General features: G+C 45.6%; 1 protein-coding gene across 1 annotated transcript in view; it reads right to left on the bottom strand.

Moving 5' to 3' along the window:
• Nucleotides 1-11,782: 11,782 nt before the first annotated feature.
• Nucleotides 11,783-11,900, bottom strand: part of Fife (regulating synaptic membrane exocytosis protein fife) — a 204,883-nt gene continuing 204,765 nt past the window's right edge. Inside the window, exon 16 of the mRNA XM_075873714.1 lies at nucleotides 11,783-11,900. This exon is cut by the window's right edge and continues 574 nt beyond it. The gene's annotated coding sequence lies outside the window, so the exon portion shown is untranslated.

Genomic DNA, 11,900 nt, shown 5'->3' on the forward strand with positions numbered 1-11,900 from the left:
TACTTGTTCTGTTTGTACACAATGCCTATATTTTGTTTTTTAAATTTATTTTTTATTATTACCTAACATTGCAATGTATAAGTAAAAAATTGTGTTTCACCCCCCTCCATAATGCCTTCGGCCTGGAGGGTATTACGAAATAAATAAATAAATAACGTCAGGGGCGCACCCAGCCACTACGTTTAGGGAGGGGGGGGGGGGGGAATGTCCCCTGAAGTAACATAGCCAGGGGAGCGTGGTCATGGCTTTTTGTTTTCACTAGCTAGCACAAAAACCATTGATAGCATAAGTATCGTTTATGTGTGTTCACATTGCTTTATCTCATTTGTCTTAATTAGTGATAGGAGGAGCGGACTACAAGCACTATGGTGAAGGAGGGGTGGTGTTGACATAGAATTTGGGTGGAGGGCGATCACCCCTACCGCTCTCCTTTGTTGCCGCCTCTGAATAATAACGTACTTGACTCCGATGAGAGAAATTAAAAACAACAAAAAAAGGCATTTTCGAGAGCTATTTGAAACTTCAGCGTTTTTGCACACGCACACACACACACACGCACACACACACGCGCGCGCGCTGAAACTACATTAAAACAATTACATTACACAGAATTACATTAAAACAATTAAATTACACAGAACTACATTAAAACAATTACATTAAACAGAATTACATTAAAACAATTACATTAAACAAAATTACAATTACATGAAAACTGAATTCAAATATCGGAGTGAGTACACACCAAGTTCTATAGTCACCAGCTCAAATTGTACAGATAAATTAATACAGGCACTGCACGCCGTTTACCGTGTTCCGTTTTTTTTTGTTTTGTTTCATAAGTCCGTCTACAGCAAAATAAAATACAACATTGCGTTTCATTTTGTCTGTCGAGAGTAAATGTAATCGAGAACTGCGCCTATTCTTTTGCTAGGCGTGCTTAAATATCTGAAATTGTTAAAGTGGCCGATAAGTGTTTTTTGGAAAACAAAATTGTTGTTCTTTGCCTGAAACTTGAGCCTACAGTGAACTTTACAAAATCGAGAATGGACATATGGGCAATGGCCAGATTTTGTCTTGGTGTAATGGGGGGAGTGTGGGAGAGGGGGGCAATTACTGTTGCATCGCAATCATCACAAATCTCAACATGTCCTAATAATAATACATGTAGTTCGCGTACCAAAACCACGTTATAATTATGAGAGAAGCCGCAGGGGAGGGCTTCGGCGATTTCTATCATCGGGTATTCTTTAACGTGCGCTAGACAAACAGGTTGCAGTAACCAATGTTATAGCGCGAATGGCGGCGAAGGAACGTTATCATACGCCCACTAAAAAGCCAAGTGGTCACCAAGACATACTTGCTCGTCAACATTAATTTCATGAAACATTCTGTGTTGTGCACGTATACTGAGAGATCTTTCAAAAGCTTTATTTTTCCTACGTTTCGGCCGGGGACCGGCCTTCATACCTGATGAAAACCGGCCCCGGCTGAAACGTGGGGCCGGCCTCTACTTCATTTTTCCCGTCCTCTACTTCACAGTATATATATTGTGTGTGTGTGTGTGTGAAGAACAGACGACAGACTCTGACACCCATGACAACGTTCCATAATGTCCGCATTTATTTCATCATCAATCATAACACCTCTTATATAATATTTTTTTATTTATTCTCTCACTTTCGTTCATTGTCTCTTGCCTCAACAACCAGCATGCATCATCAGAGATACATATAGTATTCAGTTTACACGCAAAGGAAACGGGCGCTGCGACTTCGTATACATGCGTGAGCTGACGAATAAACGAACAATGAAAACCGGTTAGCCGTATAATCGCGCTCGCTAGTGATCGGTTACCCTTGAAACCGGTCAAGAATAGAAACCGGCAACTGCGCGCACTCATCGCGCAACGTGGCACGCGGCAAAACGACACCAAGGGAGAACACAGCAGATGACACGATGGCGTACACAACAAGCTGTACAGGGTAGCACTGGCACAGTCAAGCCAAGCCTTCTCGTGTGGTTTTATTTGCCAATACCAGGCAGTTTGACTAGCACTCGGACTTTGTACGGACACAATCCAGCATCTTTAAATTCGAATTGAATCTGTTTACATATTGCGTCGAGGCGGACCGATTGTCCGGTAAGGCTGGCCGAATAGGCTGACGGTAGGATGACGATAGCTCAACTGAACAACGACAAGACCGGAAGGGGTGCCTTATCCCTGCACAGCAGGAAGAGGTGCTGTAGGCATAATAATAACATCTGGTATTTAACGTCCCAAAACTACCATGCGATTATGAGAGACGCCTTAGTGGAAGGCTCCGGAAATTTCGACCACCTGCAGTTCTTGAACGGTCGCCTAAATCTAAAAAACACGGGACTCAAGCGTTCTCGCCTCTATCGCAAATGCGACCGCCGCAGCCGGGATTCGATCCCGAGACCCAGAGTTTGAATTGACGCTTCAGGGGAACAACAGAGTTACTTGCATGCAGATTGACTGTGATGTCCATGATCTCAAGCATATTACTGCGGGAGTACCACCAGCGAGACACCAGTCATCACCATCATCCGATTTGAATGAGCAGCGCTCAAAGATTTCGCGTCCGAGTGGCGTCCGAGAACGCTCAACAATCTGCGTCCGCTTTCGGGGACTACGGTTAGCGTTTCTGCGAGAAAAGGGTCAGCTTGACTGTGCTACACAAAGCGCTATGCATGGCGTCACAGAGTCCGCGAAGGAGCTCGGCAGTCCTTCGAAAGCAGTCCAGTATAATCTGCTCACACACGCACATGCAAAATATCCAACAAAAAGTACCCGTGTTTTAACAATATCAGAGCGTGTATAGATATATTGGGGATATAATTCGATATAGACGTTGGTACGGAGAGGGAGATGCTCAAAATACCGTGTGGCAATGAACACGCTCATCGTAAATATTTATATATAATGTATGGAGAAATATATATATATATATCCTGTTTCACTCCACGTCCTTGGTGCACCGTGTACACTGCATGACCGGCTAACATGTATGATGTATTTTTTTTTACATATACAACTGTACACTGCGTGGAAAAATAAGGATTATCATGTACAGTGCTCGGTGAACGGAATCACGTGGATAAAGGCATCGCAGGACTTGTGTAGGCCGGAAGTGGGCGCATAGCGTTCAAGGAGAAAGTTAGGATACCAATCATACGCACTAGCGCCTCCTAACGTCAGAACTCTGCGCCTTGTGAGTCGTGACGTCACGTGGGACCGATGCTAGTTGCTGAAAAGCTTAGTGTTCCTTCCGTTGCACACGGGACATGTTATATTTGCTACGTTTACACGCTTTTATGATGAGCCGCTCACTATTTTACCACCTAACCACGACGTGATGTTAACCGGCGTTGTGGGGCACGTGATGCCAGCGTAGAGTGGATAAAGAGACAGGCTCGTATTATCGTGCGCTAATATTTCCTGTCTGCATTCGCTATAGCACCGTGCAATCCGTGATTGGTGCTCCAATATGGCGACAATGTCTATAAAACGCACGCCTTTGTGCATCGGTGACGCTTCGGAATTCATCGCCTCACGCTTATTAGTACGCGTATCATCGTGACGTCAGGTGCGTGCAAAACAAGTTACTAGGCCTATGCAGGCCTAGGTCTATGCACTATGCCTATGCAACTAGGCCTATGCAGTTTTACCTGACAACTAGAATGCTAAAAGTAAAAACGTTAAATGCTTATACTCGTGTCAAAATTCAGCCCCCCGCCCTGCGAACTGTGGCTGGCCGCTCCACCCACTTCCGGCCGTCATGGCTTACGTCACTTCCGCCGCGCGCACAGCTTACGTCATGCGCAGTGGGGATGCGCGCGGCTGACGTTCGCCGGTGAAGTCGGAGCGAATCGGGGGCCGCGTTTGCCAGAGTCCGAGGTGTACGGCTCTCTGCAAATGCGGTCCCGGCTATAGGTGAGGCATTTGCTGTGTGTTTATACAGGAGTGTTTACACATGTAGATATCGACGGAACTGTGCACTGGTGTGAGCATGCGCGGGATGGACGTCTTGCTAAACTAAGCAGCCGGCGCTGCCAACAGTTGTTTTGTTAGAGCGTGTCCGCGCTGCCAGACAACGAGTTGAAGGAAACGGGTTGAGTCGGGATGCGAAACGTGCAGACACGGAGCTTTCATTCACACGATCACGCACGCTACCTAAGTGCTTGTTTCTACTTTTCTTGATTATGTTGTTGCATAGTGGGAAAGTATGCGGAGGCTGTAGAGAGCTACGGGACATTCAACCACGAGAATGTAGTGCTTGAGACCTTTGCTGATCCTCCTCCACTTTATCATTTTTCTATTGTGCGTATCAACTTCGAAATCCATAAATTAAGTAATTTTAGTCCCTATCAAACCGTGTTAGTCCGTTTGAAGTTGTTTTTGAAGCATTCGCGTCACCGTATCGACAGTTAATAAGCCGTAATTCAGCAACGAGTGGCTCGCTAAGAACAGCACTGAATAAATTTAATAACTACCAATGATAATAATATGCGTTCTACCGACGCAACTGTCACCGTAAAAAGCGAGAAATTGAAACAGCACGTGTCCGAAAATGGATATAAATACATGGATTGGTGTACTGTTCTGCTGCCATTACTTGGACGCGTTCATGGCTCATCTGGTTTGAAACATCCTGTCGGTGAGTTCTTTGCAAGTTGTGGCTAATGTTATTTTAATTTTGAATGAGGACTAGTTTGGAAATGTATCTAATTAGGAGGGGTTAATTGACTCGTGTACTCCTTCGTTTCTATAACCAATAATGTAATGCAAGAAAACAACAGCAAGGCGACAGATCTTCAAAGAATTTATAGTTAAAGCACCGTTATGAATACGAAGACTGCCTTCAATAACATGACAAATATAAACTCGTACTGATCGGAATCAGCGCTTTCGTGCGCCCTATAGCATAAAACGTTTTTGCGTTATGAGGTTTGGGGCTCGTACACAAAATATAACATGTACACTTACCCCGATATTGTTAGTGATAGAAGAACTGCGACTAATCCTCACTATGGACGTACTATTAGCTCAGCTGACAGGCCAATCGTAGGAAACAATTCAGACACAAAAGCCTCGAAATTTAGAGCGAGCACGGTAAGTTTTTTCACGGTTCACCAGGAGGCAGGAACCAGCGATTTAAAGCTAATAGAAGATCGTTTTTTTGTAGAATAATTTTTACACGATAAGTAGCGTTGTTAAACCTAAGCAAAAAAAAGCAATGATCATTATACAATATCCTGAAATCAAGTTCTCACTCTGGTTGCCTCTATACACGCGTCTAGCGCACTGGTCCTTTCAAGACTCGACAATCTGTCAAGTATCAAGATGCTTAGCTTGCCTCGATCTTTAAGTTTCACCTGACTGCACGCGATGGCCTAGGCAAATTTAGCATTTTCACACAGTTAACCTAGAAATTTTCCCGCTTGAAAGTCGTTAACTGTTGGATGCACGCAAGAGGTGCCACTAAGGAGCAGCCACATGCGGCTTGTTTTCTCGCGTCCTTTGCGCGCCAACGCCCTCATATGGGTCCAAGCGTGAAATGAGACGTCTTCGTTTTGGTACAAGGAATAGCGTTTCTCGGTGAAACTGCAGGACCTGTCTCGGAGCGCAGCGCGAGGTAGACGCGTGAACGCTAGCGATACGCAGGGAAAACGCCTCATGTGGTCAGACGCCCTTTGCGCATTTCGCGGAAATCTCTGCCTATTGGCTTTGTCTTGGGGTGCCTAACGGGTTCGTCAGAGAGATTAGGGAACTATGTTCACTACCTGGTGGCACTTCCAGCATGGCGCAAGCATTTCAAGTATAGATAGAGATAATCACAGAAGATCAAGAACATGTTTACGAGGAGGCGGCGACACGGGTGAAATACAAAGGAGGGTTGCGCGAGGTTGAGAGGCGGGGGGAGGGGGAAGTGCTTGTGGTTTGAGAAGCGACGCAGTCAAGCCACGTGTTCAGGTGGAGGAGTCGGCAGACCCAGTGCTGTCGGAGGGAGGGAGCGAGTGTTAAGGGAACACATCACCACCACAATCGACCTCAACGACAACAACAACGAACAGCGATTGAACTTAGCACACCGAGAGAGCTTTCTGACAAGCCGTGAAAATAAAGCTATACAGAATTGCTCTATAGGAGGCACAGGTACTCTTTTTTTTCCTTATATATATCTTTTGGCCCTCTTTGCTTTACCCAGGGGCCACAAAATAACTCTTTTGCAGTAACGGCACAGCAAAAATACGTTTTTTTTTTGTTGGTCACATTTCACCGTAGACTCTTGAAACACTAACCATCATAGACCGTGCGAGTTTTCACACTTATAGGTAACAGTCACGCTGGTTATCGTTTCAGTATCAATAGTACTTTTTGTCCTGAGGCTTTTGCGGGGGCTTTGTTGTAGTCAAGCTTGTAAGTGATGCTGATAAGAGAGAAATACGGCTATAAGTTTCGTTTTGCATCAAGAATTCCTCCCTATAACGTTACTACGGCAGCGGATTTCGCTTGCGTTAATTAATGTTATGCCACCGCTCCGGCCTGTTTAGTTAGGCGTACAATGTCAAGAAAATGTAGTGCTTCTGTTTTTTTGTGGTAATTAACGATGCACCAAACCTATTACTCATGATAGCAGCACCACCATTATGTTTGAATGTGAAAAACACGCATCTTTACCGGTGTTCAGGAGATTTAAAGGTGTATACAGATACGCACACGTGAACAGCTATATACATCGATCTGAAAAAAAGGCGAGCGTGCGAGTCCACTGATGATGACGTAAACGAGTGACGTCATCATCAGCGTACTGGTTCATCGAGTCTCTTACGTCACTCCTTCCAGTGACGTAAGGAGGCACCGGGTTGTACACAATACAGCTGTATACTGTTACCACAGCCTATAGGTACTTCCGATGAGAAAACAGACGAAACAAACAAGGAGCATTGAATGTTATTGGCAAGCGAATGCTTTACGCTTATAGGCTATAATACACTCTTGGGTTGGTCGACACTTCGCTTGCCCGTAGGTTAGCTGCACAAGTCAGCTGACAGAGGGCGTCACCATAAAAGAAGCGATGCGTGGAATACCATATCGGAAGCGAGAGGTGATGAACAAGCGTGTGCTGCATGTATATATCCAGTGGAAATAGTAACAACAAACATTGATGCCGGTGATATATATTGCCAACTGCGTTTCGTCGCTTCCTTAGACTGGTGCAGTGTGACGCATATCTCGAAAAAGAGGAACGCGTGTAATTAGAGGAACTAGAGCAACAGTTTGAAGCGTACCTACAGTTTTTCACACACGACACTGTTACAGATCTACTACGTTCGCAGAGTGGTTGGGCCGTTAACAGGAGTACATTAAAAGGAAGAAAAACAAAAGAGCAACACGAAGGGGAGGGGGGAACCCTGTATTTCGCGTATGCAGTCTATGGTAACCGTTACAAACGCTTGCTACGTCTAATTTTCGTTTTGCATCTCTGCGGTTGAGCAAATCGGAGTGCAGGCTCATGAAACTTCCGTTACGTCTATTCCCGTCAGTGATTGGCCATCGCTGACTCAATTCTATCGCTGCAGCTTTTGCTGTAATCGTGACTGGCAGGAAATAAAGGCCGGTTAACAACAAGTTTTTTTTTTCACGTAAAAAAATGTGAGTGAGCAAAAGCTTGAGCCCTGATTCATCAAACCTGTCTCGCGCCTCTGCTACAATTCACTGACATTTACTATCAAACCGATCTCGGTCACGAACAGAAGGCGATTGAAGGCCTGCTCATTAACTGGCTACCACAGTGGGACTAGCCCTGTGACCATGAAGCCGGGGCCCGCACTGGCGCTAAGCTTGTATGACGTAAGACTGCTGTTCTCACTACATCGTCGATCATTTTTCACCGTTAGCTGCCTTCCAAGCACAGGTCGCATAGAGAGCTAGCTCATGGTAAGGAAGTTTCACGATAAGCGGGTCTAAGTATATTTGGCTATCGACCTTGGCACATCACCTGCTTTACCAAATCAAGTTCCAGCCCTTATCTTTGCGGATCGGGGTTTTTGAGTCTCACCAGTCGCGAACCCTCGCGTGTCAGAGATGTATCATGTCTCTATTAGATGAGATAGGGGAGGTATACGAAGTACAAGTCACCGCAGGTACCCGAATCAAACTAAATGACATCACCACATGCTAAACCTCTACGGCGTGTATAGGGCCCCAAAAGAAGCCGGCCATCAGGCATGACTGTCTACTAGAGATTTCGGTGTCCATTTAAGGGACTCGTATTATTTGAAAACTTTTCCTATGTGTTAATTATAAAGTAAAACACAGCCCTATCTTCCGTATGAATGAACTGGCTATAGTGTACTTCAAGCCCAGCGTAAACCTAAACTTTGTTACATGCTTCCTAAGCAGGTATAACTGCCACCTCAATGTTAGAATTGTGTATTCACGTTGTTAGGTTATTGTTTCAACGGATGTTGCTCGCTCAATCTACAGAGTACAGTGTCATTAGTTCCGGAACTATGATAACGATTACCAAAACGAAAAGGCACTAACGTCTGTAATACCATTACAAAACTGTGCCGGCCAGAAGATTTAGAACGTCTGCAGACGTTTTGTGATGAAGCCTTTGGAATAACGTATATAGCCAGTCTGTAGAGTTATGGTTTAAGGTTAATATAAAATACCGTCGCTAGACCTTCCACAGCCAACCTTTCAAAGCTGTTTGTCTACGGAGTACACTTAGACGAAGACGAAACGGCACCGTCTGGCACAACAGTCAACTGTAAATGTAGAAGCGTACAGAAAAACGGAGAAGTCATTAGGAAGGTCAGTCTGCGACGGCTCTATAGATGGTCTATATAGACTGTGCCAATTCAACGTTTGCAAGGGTATAGACGTTACGTAGGTGACCTGTTGAAGATACCTCAACAGGAATCTTCTGGCATGGTCAGGGAAGTCTTACTTAGACGATGTGTGGTACATAACGAGCGGGCAAGTCAAGGCTGAAATACAGTATGCGCAGGTACATACATACAAACAAATGACTGAAGTTGCAAAAAGGTAGCACAATGTTGTTGTTCTCCAAGTCAGCGGCCGGTGCACGGCATGAAGGTGTGAGAACGCACATTTCAGTAAAGGACAGGCGTTGGAAAAGGAGACGAAGTCATTACGCAGTCGACACGTGAACGCACGCACACACACATCAACACAGCATGGAGCACACGTAGAGTCGGTTACGTTACACAGGCCCCAGATCACAATCACGTGTCCTTCTGGTGGGCTGATCTGGTTGCTCAAAGCACTAGAAGAGCGAGTCGACAGTTTCTTGCTGTTTGACAGTAATAATGGCGGGACTGAGTCCATGCAGTCACGTGATGCTCCGACGAGTCATGACAGAGGGCAGTCAAATCAGACAGATGACGTGTCATCTTCCGGTGGCTGGCTGATTCTGCGATGACATTAACAAGCCGGCCTTCGAAGTAACGTCGAGACAACAACGATAATGGGGCACTCCTACAAGTATTGTGATCAACGCGATCAACGAATTTCGGGTATGCTAGTTGTCACGAAAAGATCACTGGCCAGAGCTTGCCGAGCAGACAAAATCAGATAACGAACTGTAGATACCGAAGCGTACCTTCGTGGCGTACAAGGGGATGAACGCGATACCAGTACGTACCTTTGTAACGTACTATGGAATGGATGGTGATAACTTTCCTGACATCTTCGAACTACGAAATGACCAAGAAACTAGTTATTGTCACTATCTGAGACCATTTTATTGCGGTGCACTGCTGAAGTCTTGCCCGGAACCCACCAAAAAGCTAGAGCACCACTCCTCGCACGATTCCGAATGTTACAATAGGCATTGTCAGAGTCTGAAGGACTCTGGCATTGTTCAGAGACGGAGTGACGATGCCCAAGCCATGGTGGTAACTAAGTTCATTGAAGCCATCGTATTCGAGTTCAGTGAATCGTAATTTTGGACTCGAATTCTCTCGGGTGGTTTTCCGGCTGGGCACTCTTAACGTTATTAAAGCAGTACGCTCCGTGTTCTGTGGTCATTCTATCTACTGATAGAGCAATGGGGCGCCACGATCAGTACGAATCAGGCATACTTGAAAGACATTTGATTCCTTTTAAACAATAAAAAAATCCATAGGTCCTAGCTTGTGTCCTAAACTGAAAGCAAGTACTCCTGAGTGACGCGAATAATAACAATTGGCGTTTCATAATGAGTGATTCTTTGTTGTCAAAACTATCAGTTGTGATAAACCATCACAAGTACCAGACTATTCTCAGCCAATAGAAATGCTTCTGCAGCGGCAAATTGTTTAAAATAGGAAAGCCTGCGATAGAGCCGAAGGCTATCGACCTCTTCTTTATGTATTGCTCTTGATGAAGAAACTTGCTCACTGTCGGATCCTCGGCTATAAGCATTCGATTTTGTCTGGAAACACCATTGGTGATAGGAGCAGCGCACTCTTTTCGGCAAAACATTGGTTTGCTGCTGAGGTATACCTCGTCTAACGACAACGATAAAATGAGAATTGCCTGTTTTTTTCCCATTGCGTCGCGCAAACTGAAAACGTCCTGTAATACCTTAGCGCTGCATACCGAAACGCTTTTTTACGCTCACGACCGACCGCTTCCACCGTCTACGTCTTCCGCCAGCGCCTCTCGCGGGGTTGCGAAATGAGCTGTTTGGTCGGCTGCGACAGGCTCGAGAAATAGTCGCTGGCAAACGATCGCCAGTGTTGTAAGCTCGTATCGACGATTCTCAGGTGCGGAGCACAGTTGCGTTTTATAGCCACCGACACAATGAAATCGCCTTCCCAATCCTTGAAGACGGTTGGGCGAAACCAGTGCGTGCATTTGTTTCGAAGCACATGTGAGTGCTTCCATTACTTTCGATAGCGACTGTAGCAAAGAGGCCCGGCGGCAATTTTTACAACCTCTAAATGGAACCCGATTCTTCTGCCATTTTCTCACCCTGCTTTCGTTTCCCGTCTTGGTTATGAAGAGCGGACACTGACCCTTCCAGGCGTTCTTACATGAATTCATCGATGTTCCGTCGAAGACTCGCACAGAAAATGCGGATTTCTTTCACTGTACTGTCTCACGACGTCCAGAGCTGGTTCGCAACGAAGGACCTGGTCTTATTTCGTTCTTATTGATGAGCAGGAAACAATCTGAACACAGTGTGATTCAAGAGGAAGAATAATTGGTCGCTCGCAAAGTCCAAGCTGGACAAGCGGATCGTAAATGTAGAACGCATGACGTCACGAACGCAGCTTTTTGCCGTACTGTACGAGTTCTATTCAAATATCGCAGTCTAACATGACGGCTACGATAACTACGGCGCGCCATGTCACCAGCCGTAGAATGTTTCTTTTCGATGGTGCTATCCTGCCATGCGTGATGACTGCTATCGATTTGTCGCTCGGCGCAAGGTGCGCAGAACGTGCTGTCAACTTCTTGCCGTCGCAGCATCTCGACCCGAGATGGGTTCTATTGATAACCTCATCGCGCACGACCTACACTTTTTCATATGTAACTTGATCAGGTTCCCAAACGCCCGTCAATTTTCCCTGAACTCGATCAACGCCCGCAACATCGCCATCTATTATCTGAACTTTCATGGACTCTCGACCATAGTGTAACTTCCGTTCTTATTTGGCCCTAACGATGAAGGTGCATAGCACTACGTTTTACGACATAGGCAACCATAGAGTGACTTTTTTCTGCAGACTGTGGTGGGGCTATGGTGAGCCCTGGCTTCGAGAAAAATAAGGATGATGTACGCTTGGCGAGCACGAGGAGAAAACTAGCTAGCAATCGGCCTGCCACCACAGTCGTTCACGACCGACAAGAGGAT

This window comes from Rhipicephalus microplus, chromosome 9, assembly GCF_043290135.1.
Source record: "Rhipicephalus microplus isolate Deutch F79 chromosome 9, USDA_Rmic, whole genome shotgun sequence".
Lineage (NCBI taxonomy): Eukaryota > Metazoa > Arthropoda > Arachnida > Ixodida > Ixodidae > Rhipicephalus > Rhipicephalus microplus.